The sequence below is a fragment of the Zea mays genome, chromosome 4 (genome assembly GCF_902167145.1).
Source record: "Zea mays cultivar B73 chromosome 4, Zm-B73-REFERENCE-NAM-5.0, whole genome shotgun sequence".
In the NCBI taxonomy this organism is placed as follows: domain Eukaryota; kingdom Viridiplantae; phylum Streptophyta; class Magnoliopsida; order Poales; family Poaceae; genus Zea; species Zea mays.
In genome coordinates, this window is record NC_050099.1 from 152,672,788 (window position 1) to 152,682,200 (window position 9,413).

At 43.8% G+C, this 9,413-nt stretch overlaps 1 pseudogene across 1 annotated transcript; it reads left to right on the forward strand.

The window, feature by feature from the left end:
• Nucleotides 1–1,441: 1,441 nt before the first annotated feature.
• On the forward strand, nt 1,442–3,452 carry LOC100272737 (short chain dehydrogenase superfamily pseudogene; annotated as a pseudogene). Its single transcript, NR_146328.1, has 5 exons — nt 1,442–1,714; nt 1,918–2,159; nt 2,290–2,355; nt 2,499–2,693; nt 2,800–3,452. The product of NR_146328.1 is annotated as a short chain dehydrogenase superfamily pseudogene (transcript).
• The last annotated feature ends 5,961 nt before the right edge of the window (nt 3,453–9,413 follow it).

A 9,413-nucleotide genomic window follows, 5' to 3' on the forward strand; every position in this document is an offset into this window, starting at 1 on the left:
TGGCCGGTCCGGACCCGAGTTTGGGCGAGGTGGTGATTCCTCCGAGGTCGAGATTGAGTCCGAGCCCTGGGGTCGGGCGAGGCGGAGTCCATCGTCTTTCGGAGCCGAGGCTGAGTCCGAGCCCTGGGGTCGGGCGAGGCGGAGTTCATCGTCTTCCGGAGCCGAGGCTGAGTCCGAGCCCTGGGGTCGGGCGAGACGGAGTTCGTCGTCTTCTGGAGCCGAGGCTGAGTCCGAGCCCTGGGGTCGGGCGAGGCGGAGTTCGTCGTCTTCTAAGTTGTGGTTGAGTCCGAGCCCTGGGGTCGGACGAGGTGGAGTTCGTCGTCTTCTAAGTCGTGGTTGAGTCCGAGCCCTGGGGTCGGGCGAGGCGAAGTCCATCTTCCGAGGCCGAGACGGGGGCCGAACCCTGGGGTCGGGCGAGGCAGAGCTTCCTATGTCGCCCGAGGCTGGACTTAGCCGCTGTCGACCTCACTCTGGCGAGTGGCACGACAGTCGGAGCGGGGCAGGCAGCGCTGTTTTCTTGTCAGGTCGGTCAGTGCAGCGGCGAAGTGACTACGGTCACTTCGGCTCTGTCGACTGAAGAGCGCGCGTCAGGATAAGGTGTCAGGCGATCTTTGCATTAAATGTTCCTGCGATACGGTCGGTTGGCGTGGCGATCTGGCCAAGGTTGCTTCTCTGCGAAGACTGGGCCTCGGGCTAGCCGAAGGTGTGTCCGTTGCTTGAGGGGGCCCTCGGGCGAGACGTGAATCCTCCGGGGTCGGCTGCCTTTGCCCGAGGCGAGATCATGTCCCTTAAGTGGACTAAGCCTTGACCTTAATCGCGCCCATTAGGCCTTTGCAGCTTTGTGCTGATGGGGGTTACCAGCTGAGATTAGGAGTCTTGGGGGTACCCCTAATTATGGTCCCCGACAGGTAAGTTCACATAGAGAACACTAAATTCTAGAGAAAATACGATACAAGAAAATACAAGAAAGGTACTATATATATACACGCACTAACAATACGAACTCGTATTGTTACCATTCAAGTATCCAGATGGCCTATACAGTCTCCAACAGATCCCTTATATCATCTTCAATTTCAAATAAATGGTGTCAAACAGTGTCATCTACAATTCCACGTCCCCTATTTTATACACTCTACTGGAGACAATCTTGTATCTGTAATTCCCATATAATCGCTTCTATATTTAAAATTAATCATTAAAATTATTGTTTAACAAAACAAAGAATGAGTAACCTCCGTGTGACGAAAGCCGTGGCGTCTCCTCGCTGAAGTTGTTCCACGGGAGCCTCCTTTTTTCTTCAGACGGTCACGGAACACTTGATACAATGTATTTATTATTTGTCGGAAAGAAGAAAGGAATGCTGGCACTGACGAGAGGGGTGACCTCACCTAGAAAGACCGCCGGAGTTATAAAATGTGCACTGGACCATCCAATCTTTATCTCACTTCCAAACTCAGTGTCGCCACTCTCCTCTCCACACACACACATACACACACGTAACCTAGCTTCTACACGGATCGGGATCCCCTGCAGTACTGCATGGGCCACTGCCGCGTGGGCTCCGCGTGCGACAGGGCCCACGCGCAGTGACCCAACGGCACGGTGCAGTACGTCAGAGGATCCGTGTCCCTTCTACACCACCTTGCGCAAGAATTTTAGCTTTCAGCTGCATTAGCATGGAAGGAGACAAAGGCAACCGATATGGGAAACAGTGAGCGCCAAATCTCTTCGGCAGAGTACTGCAGTAGCACTATAAACAATGTCTAATGCATAAGAACAGACAAGAATGCTATGTCCAGAATTTAAATAAGCAGAATTACCTGAGCCATGGTTTTATCTTTCTCGAGTGTCGCATGTAATTTTTTTACAGGAAATTTGTGATTTTGATGCCATCTTCTTCTTTGTTACGGCCAGGGTCGCCGTGGTCACAGGAGGCAACAGGGGGATCGGGCTAGAAATATGCAGGCAACTGGCTTCCAGTGGAGTCACCGTAGTGTTGACAGCAAGGGACGCGGAGCGGGGCGCGGGAGCAGCCAGCACGCTTGGGCAACAACCCAACGTCGTCTTCCATCAGCTGGATGTCGGCGATCCGTCCAGCGCCGCACGCTTAGCTGGTTTTATCGAGGAGAAGTTTGGCAGGCTGGATATATTAATTGGTATGCCATGGACGTTTGATCTCCCGTTCTTCGTGCTGCAACATATGCGTAGTTCGATCATTCATGTGCTAGTTGGCTAGTTCGTTCTTTAATTGCTGATGGCGTTGTCGACCGATTTATGCCTTTGCAGATCAACAATGCAGGAATTACTGGAACGGCAAGTAACGTCGACGATCCAGAAGCTTTTCGTCTGGAGGTTGGTTAACCAGTAACTACTACTCGGAATGCAAGGGTTTGGCTTGAAGGGAGCAATATCATTTTATTATTAGAAAAAAAATGTCTAGTAGTCTAGTCTAGCAGTAAAAGAGATACAGATATATTTTTCTCGTGTGGAAACAGCTCGCGGGCATGGATCTCATGCAGAGGATCGAAGCAATCAACAGGCACAGCACGGAACCGTACGAGCAAGCAGAGAAGTGCCTCAACACCAACTACCACGGGATCAAGGCTGTCACAAAAGCGCTGCTCCCGCTTCTACAGTCCTCGTCCCATGGAAGGATCGTTAACCTGTCGTCCTACTATGGACTACTCAGGGTAAAATGGCCGACGCATATATCTATCATTCTATCCTGCAAAAGAAAAAGAAAAATAGTTCACAACATTGCATATATATACCAGTAACAACTCTATCCAGCTCCAGTTTTTCAGCGGAGACGAACTGAAAGAGGAGCTCAGCAGCATCGACGGCCTGTCCAAACAGAGGCTGGACGAGCTGTCAGAGCTGTTTCTCAAGGACTTCAAGGATGGGCAGCTGGAGGCTCAAGGGTGGCCGAATGAAGGAGGGTTCGCCGCGTACAAGGCGTCCAAGGCGCTCGCGAACGCCTATTCCCGGATCCTTGCGAAGGAGCACCCGTCGCTGCGCATCAACTGTGTGCATCCCGGCTATGTCCAGACGGACATGAACTTCGGGTCTGGGCATCTGACGGTCGAGGAGGGCGCGCGGGCCGGGAGCTCTCATGCTGGCCATGGAGCCCAAGGGAGGCGTCACTGGCGCGTTTTTCGACCACACCGTGGTTGCGTCCTTCGTGTAATATGCTCGCCCTTGCACTCGCACCGTTAGCTATCGCAGTAATAAAATTCCACAGAACCAAAGGAGGATACACTATTAGGTCCTGAATCAGATCTGTTCTATCCCCTCCCCTGGGAAAATATCCTCTCGCTGTCGCTGGGTAGATGGCCGTCCAATTTCATTTTGGTTGCCGATGAGTGTTCTCATTCGCAGCGAATTAGTCTATCTTGTATGATTCATCTGTTATGAATATAAAAGAAATAAGAATCCTCGTATCAAAAAACAATTAGGTCTTTTTTTTTGTTATTCTCCTTCTACTACAAGGGTTAGAGGATTAGGAGAGATTTTGATTTGCTAGGGATTTAATTTCACCCATTCCTCTCTAATTTACATTAATTAAGACTAAAACATACATGTCTTTAGTGTGTTGCTACGAGACCTTACAGTCACAGGCTGGATCCAATCCTAGTACAGACTGGATCCAATCCTAGTAGTTTGTATCTACTGTCACGTCACTATCGAACGGTCTATATCTTTCATGGCCAATCCTTATCCACCGCAACACTCTAGTGCATAGTCTTTACCATCAACCTATAATAACTAGTATATTGCGCGCGCCCATGCGCACATGCTGAACAGCAGTGTGAAACATTTCTATGAGCATGTTGGATTGAATATTGTATCACGATCATATGTACAACGAGATCAGTAGTTATGGAGCATATAAGTACATAAGTACAAAGCCAAACTTAAGCAGATTCTAGCGCTTACATCAGTTGTAGAGTAAACCGAGACGGCAATAAATATTGAGTAGCATTTGAGTAGCCTACATCAAGAGTTAATTAGAGTTCATTTGCAGGGTCGCATGAACATAAACAGAGTTGGAAAGGCTTCAACAATTTGGTTATATGTACACAAAAGCATCTGTGCTCCAAAAGTGATGACGCCCTTCATAGGTACGCAAAATAACTATTTCTATACAAACAAGAAGAGAGGATTAGTTGCGTCTAAAGTGCTTGTTAGTTATTATGTTGTTGTGCAATGGTAACAAAGGAGAGCGAAGAAAATATACAAACTATATTGTTAATAAGCTTTGCACAACGAAGGAGCACAGATGGTGTCATACCTTCATGCAATTCACAACGATCTAATGGTTATCGTTTTCGGGGTCAATAGAATTTGATTGAAATTTGTGAAGTTGGCTAGCCTTGATCCTATATGTGCTTTGTGCCATTAGTATGAATTATAACCTATAGCTATAAAAGAGAAAGCTATTTTGCTATATGCTTTTTTTTCAATAATCCTTCATTCCTTTGTAGCTATAAAAGAGAAAGCTATTTTGCTATATGCTTCTTCAATAATACTTTGTACCACATACTTCTTGGGTGGCAATGGCAGACCGTCTTTGTTAAGCTAACTTCTATTTTGTTCATCGTCCTGTGATTAAGTAAAATGATAACTGTCAATTCATTTTGGTAGTTTAAAGTAGAAGTGCGGTAGTTCTCTCTTTTCTTCCTTAGAAAACATGCATCAGGGGAGAATGGATCCAATATCTGTTATTGTGGTATTAAGAGGAGACAGCTATGTAACTTTAGGAACATATAGAAGCTAAATGTATTGTTATACCAAATTTACCTCTGTATTATGTGGCGCATGGGAATATGCAAACATGTGTTGTGCCTAGCAAATAGATGTAATCAGGCTATATACATATAAGATGCTTTGAAATAGTTCTAGCCAATATTAAATAGGAATTGCTTACCACATTTTTTATTGGTAGAAGTGGATAGTCTAGCAAACAATGTCACTGGAGAGTCATGTGTGGTTGTAAAGACAAATACGCGGTCCTAGGTGAGCAGTTCTTGTTGGACATAATTATGCATGGTAGATGCTTCTCTTCCGTGACTTGTTAGCACAAAGAGAACAAAAAAGACAATTTGTGACAGAGAATGATGATATGTTAATGGTAACTGCAAAAGTAAACTTAAATGACACAATGGAGGCTAGGTCTGGTAGAGGACCTCGAGAAGCATTTGTTGTTCTAACAAGGTTGTGTTACCTTTTTGAAATTTGACCTTGAGCTTTTCTGTTGCAGCTGCTGGACAGGGTCTTCAACACCCTTCACGAGAACCCATATCTTGTTGACAATTGGCGCGGGACCGTTATCACCACAAGTTCTTAGTGAGGGAACAAGGAGTAGGGTTTTTCGTTAATGTAAAAAGTAAGTTTCAACACAATTTTGGTAGCATAATTTAAACTGATACTCCCTCACCTTCTTAAGTGCTCTCTGGTGCTTTTTTAGAAATTACAATAAATTAACTTTTAATTTTTATCTCCATGACACAAAGAATTATATTTCAGATGTTTCATTAGTGGTAATGAAGCCGAGTTTGTATCTGTGAATTCAAAATGTTCATGTAGTATATCAGTGATTAAGTAATTACCAAAGAAAACAACCTTCTTCGAAAGAGGCACAATAAACTAAGTGCTTTGTGGTGGGTTACCCAAATTTAGTGTATGTCTAGTTGCATGTTGTGCAGCGCAGCGGTATCCAATAGAGGTCTGAGTTGAAGAGTTATTGCACTTGACGCAAGATAGGAACCACCATCTGCTATTCTGCAGAGGTGTGAGATAGTAACAACGCATCTATAACCTTCTAGTTGTGTTATGGAAGAGAAGGTTATTGTAAATAGAATAAACCTATTGTTGACGTAGTGATCTCTCAGTATATGTAAATAGCTAAATAAATAGATCATAAAGCACATGGAACACATAAACACAATGGGTTAAAGTATTCAAGAGGCTAAATAAAATATTTTCACCACATATCATGCAATGGATCGATGACGCCTTACATGTAAGGAAAACAGGCTAATGCAAGTGCTACTTATAAAGTGTTCTGTCAATGTGTAAGCAAAGCAAGCTGATGTAAAATGTTCTCTCGATGGAGCTAATCCAAGTGGTGATATCAGCGCTACTTATATTGAAATAAACATAATATAAAAGCACATGCAAGATATAAACCAAGTGGGACAAAATAAACTGTTAGTCTTCACAAATCATGCAGCGGACCAATGAAGTCTTACGTGTATGGAGAATAGGCTAAGGTAAGTGTCAATTACCTCGTTGGATGAAGTATAAGGATTAGTGCTATTATTCCACGCGTTTCAACCAAAAAAGGTGCTGCTAGAGAGTATTCAAAACACAACTTTGGTCCTTTTACACACCAATAATGCACTATATTCGCAAAACATGTTGGAGCAGAGGCTATGATTAGGCTGACCTCTGTGTATCAACTGATTACTTGGACGTTTCCTTTTGATGTACTTTGTCTACAACAAGTGATATTAACAGACTATAACAAAACAAGAGAAGGGGAGATTTGGATAAAATATAGAAGCAAATAACAGAATCCGTAATCCGACTAGATTAGTTAAAAACAAAAAGGATAATAGGATGTGTAACCCACCAAGTCGAATGTGTAAAGTTGTTGTGGTCCACAAAGGGACTACAGGGAGACCAAAGGAATAAGAAGAGAGGTCATAGAAGTGTGAAGACGTAAACAAACAAAACAACAATGTGGCACACCGCAAACTGAAGAACACAGAGGCACGCATCATGGGATCTCCCTAGCAACGGATAGACCATCTAATGATGGGGAGAAAGGGAATGGTGAAGCATTTTTGAAACACATGAAGGAGAGGGGACGAACAGTGTGGCGGCACCGACGAAAACAAATCTTGTAATGGTGAGAGCCCATTCCCCTTCCTTTCAAATCACACTACATGCAAGATCTGTTGAAGAGGGGACACAGACAAGCAGAAGAGGAAAAGGGAAAGAAAGTAGATCTAAATGGATGTAGCAAAATGTATATGCCTTGGAGAGAAAGATACCATGTGTTTGGTTGGGCGCAGGCGCCCATGCAAAACTTTATAGATGCAAAAATCTGACAACTCCATGTGTTTGGTTGCTTGGATGTGAGTCTAGGCCAGGCCAGACTCATGCAAAATATTGGCCTCAGCCAGGCCCGTGGGATACGGCCAAAAGGCGCGTTCCACGCGAGCCAGGCTATGCTCGGCCACCGTCATGCTCGAGCTCTCCTCGCACTAGGGTTTCGTCGCCATCTCCTCTCCCTCTCACGTCTCCTCTCCCCCTCAAGCTCCCCCGCGAGCAAGCTCTCGCGTCTCCTCTCCCCCTCGAGCTCCCCCTCCCCCCCCCCGCGAGCAAGCTCTCGTGTCTCATCTCCCCCGCGTGCGAGCTCTCGCGACTCCTCTCCCTCGCGTTCGAGCTCTCGCGTCTCCTCCCTCTCGCTGTTGTGACACTCCTTCTAGGTAATCTGTTCTTCTTCTGATTTGTAGTAGTATTGGTAGTTCTTGGCTGAGATCTGGTATTTATGCAAAAAATAGCTCTTGGCTGAGATCTGTTCTTCATCTGATCTGGTATAGTTTGCTAATTTCTCTCCTCTCAGATCTCGTATAGTTTGCTAATTTCTCTCCTCTGAGATCTGGTAGTTGTTGGCTGAGATCTGTTCTTCGTCTGATTTGAGCTCTCCCTCTTGCATGCACCCATTTCACTCCTCTCAGATCTGGTATAGTTTGCTAATTTGTTATATAAAAATAGCTTCTAGTGTAGGATTTTGCTGCAAAGTACCATGTTGTCAGTGTTCCTCAGATGATTTTAGGGTTTTGCTGCAAAGTACCATGCTTCTGGTGTCGCATGCACCCATTTCACTTCCATGTCTAGGATCAGATGATTTGTAGGATCATCAGTAAAAATTAGGGTTTTAGGGTTTTACTGATTATGTTCTGTGGGATCATACTATTATCAATAAAACATTCTTGGCTTTTTATGTTCTGTGGTATCATACTATTATGATTTGTTAACTCTACTAAATCTTAGTCTGTATATCATAGTCCCTGATTAGTTCTTAGTCTATAAATAAATATATACTGCAAGTTTTACTGCCTAAACATGATTTGTTATTCTATTGAACTATTTTGAACATTCATATGTATGATTTGGTATAACAAATTTGTAACAAATTCTGTTCATACTATCATCAGTAAAACATTCTTGGCTTTTTATGTTTTGTTGGATCATACTATTATGATCTGGTATATATCTGCTGCTTTAATTTGTATAAAGAAATAATTTTGACCTGGTATGTGATGCTTCAATACCTCTGGGTGGCGCATCTCTTGTATGTCGCAGCCATGCTTTAGGCTATTTGTTTGATCCTAATTAGCTAGGATCAACATGGCACCTTTCTTAGTCCTAATTATCTAGGATCGATGATGTTGAGCTGAGTTCTATGGTTACTTTTGAATATATTCATACTTACTCTCTGAGCTATCGATCAATGGTATGTGATGTTTTAATGCCTCTGGGTGGCGCATCTCTTGTATGTCGCAGCCGTGGCTCGTGTAAGAATTTGTTATCATATATTTGCAACTAGCACATCACTATGTTAAAACTGTTATGTTCTAAGCTATAGATCAATGTTTTATGATGCTAATATGCCTCTGAGCTATATATCAATGTTCTATGAATTTCCTTTTTAGCAACTAGCACAACACATCTGAGCCAACTTAGACCTCTAATATCATTTTTTCTATTTTATTACTCTAGCAATGAATACTGCTATTGCACGTCGTCGGCTAATTGCAAAGGCAGTGGTCCTTGTAGCAGTTATGTCAGCCTGGTTGAGGCACCGACTGCATGCTAGGAGGTGTATCACTTATGGCCCAATGCACCAAAGAGACCAAGAGAGGCAAAACAACCTGAGATTCATTTATGAATCCACTGATGTTGAGTGTGTTGACTTACTCAGGATGAGAAGAGCCCCTTTTATGCAGTTGTGTGACCTTTTTTGCACTAGGCAACTATTGAGAGATAACATTCATAGCTCAGTAGAGGAGCAGGTTGCCATGTTTTTAGATGTGGTAGGTCATAACCAAAGGTTTAGAGTTATACACATGACCTTTCGAAGGTCTATTGAGACCATCAGCAGATACTTCAAGGAAGTATTGTATGCTGTTGGTGAACTGAGGAATGAAATGATCTTGCCACCTTCAACTGCTACACCAACCAAAATTAGAGATAGCCACAGATGGTACCCATATTTCAAGGTCAGCCAAATCCAAACACACCACTACTTTTCATGTTGGGTTTGTAGTAACAAATGTTTGCCCTAATGTGTAGGACCGTATTGGTGCCATTGATGGCACTCATGTGCTAGCAAGAGT